We start from the raw sequence: 1,855 nt of genomic DNA on the forward strand, positions 1-1,855 counted from the left end.
CGGTCGAAGTTAGCCCCGGCCCTCTGGTTTTGAAATAAAGTTTTCTTTATTCCTGGGTTTTAGAGCCACTCAAAGTCACAGTATCGAAACATGTATCCGCATGTGCTCGCCACTGTATATTTGTGTAGACGTTGACGCGTACAATGTCCGTCACCAGGACATAACCTGTTTCGCGGGAACCCAAGCAGAGCTGTCCACCTTTCGACCAACCGACCGCCGGGCGCAGCCGTATATCGGACGGCAAGAATCGCGTGGAGACATACAAATAAAAACAAACAATAAAAATACAATACATGTCTTCTCCTTTTCGATTTCCAGAAAGAGGAGTTATATTTCGGTTTCATTAGTTAGAAGCTCTTTATGAGCCATGTAACAGAAGCTTTTAGAACAAATCTCAGAGGTCTGATTGTAAGAGGTAGGAACTAACTTGGTACATTTTGGGCGAAAGAAATGTAGCAAGTTAGAAATGAATTAAACGTGAGCTAAAGAGTTCTAGTTTTAAAAAAACACTCAAACTCAAACACTTAAAAAGTGAGCTTTAATATGCATATTGTTTCTCTATATGACAGTTTGAGTACTTACTACGTTTTAAAGCTAACGAGTGTTTTACATGTGAGTGTCACGCTAATGAGTGGCAATTAAATCAAAATTTGAGTGCAATTTGATAATGTAAATTTACAAGCTAACAAACAATTCAACGAACTGCCTCCGCACTAAGTCTTAGAACAATCTGTAAAGCTGCAACGTCGATGTGACGAATTCCATATAAACATAAATATGCTGACACGGCGTCTGAACAAGAGCCCATAGCATGACCATACGCCTTACATATTTACTTCTTATGTATTTAGCTTTAGATTCATATTCCCATTTATGTACTTAGATTTAGTTCTCTTTTATTTTCTTCAACATATTCAGTTTTTGTATAACCCTTTAACAATAAAGAAGCATAACTCCGGCACTTAGCCGAAACACAATTTATCATCTATAATATATTGCTGATCCACAAGGACGGTGATTCAGATACCTAATCGTATCTCATCCTAATCAACATAAATCAATCCATTAGCTGGATCCCACCAACGGCAACCCGTAACAGGAACCAGTGGACATATCCAACATCATAACTGGCGCCCAACCGGAATTGGATTACCCTCTAAGAATCCACACCCTACCAACATGTAAGTGACTGTTCGGAAAAAATAAAGACAAATTATAATATATAAATTTGAAACCAAACAAATATAAAAACAATAATAAAAAAATAATAATAAAAGTGGCAGCATAAAGAAATCTTGAGTTTGAATGTGTGCGGTCATATTGTTAGATTGAATTCGCTAAGACACTGTGTTAAACAACTGCCAATGAGTTGGTCCTATAGGGACATTAAAAAAGAATCTGATAGCGACGAAGATATTATAGTACAATCTAGGCCTCAGGCACTCGATCAAACAGAAATGGATCCACAAACGTTAAAAGTTATAATAGAGATCGCAGTCAGCACGCATAAGAGGCGAGATACACGACGAACTCGAACATCAGAGAAACCAAGTGAACTCATTTAGAATTGAAGCGCCCCAAGTACAGTTGTACGAAAGCGTAACAATTGACCCCAGCATTAGATGTGAGGTTAGACTCGACGCTGCGAAATCGGTGCCGAATTTTAATGGTTACCATGAAGAATATGTGTCTTGGAGACAATCAGCCATAGAGGCATATCAAGCCTACAAGGGATACTATGGGAGTGAAACACATTACCAGGCAGTGATCATTTTAAAAAATAAAGTTTGTGGTGCCGCACGCGCAGTGCTTAACTGCGATTTGCAATTATTGCTAGACTTGGAACATGTTCGCT

This window comes from Drosophila willistoni (assembly GCF_018902025.1).
Source record: "Drosophila willistoni isolate 14030-0811.24 chromosome 2L unlocalized genomic scaffold, UCI_dwil_1.1 Seg168, whole genome shotgun sequence".
NCBI classification, from domain to species: Eukaryota; Metazoa; Arthropoda; class Insecta; order Diptera; family Drosophilidae; genus Drosophila; species Drosophila willistoni.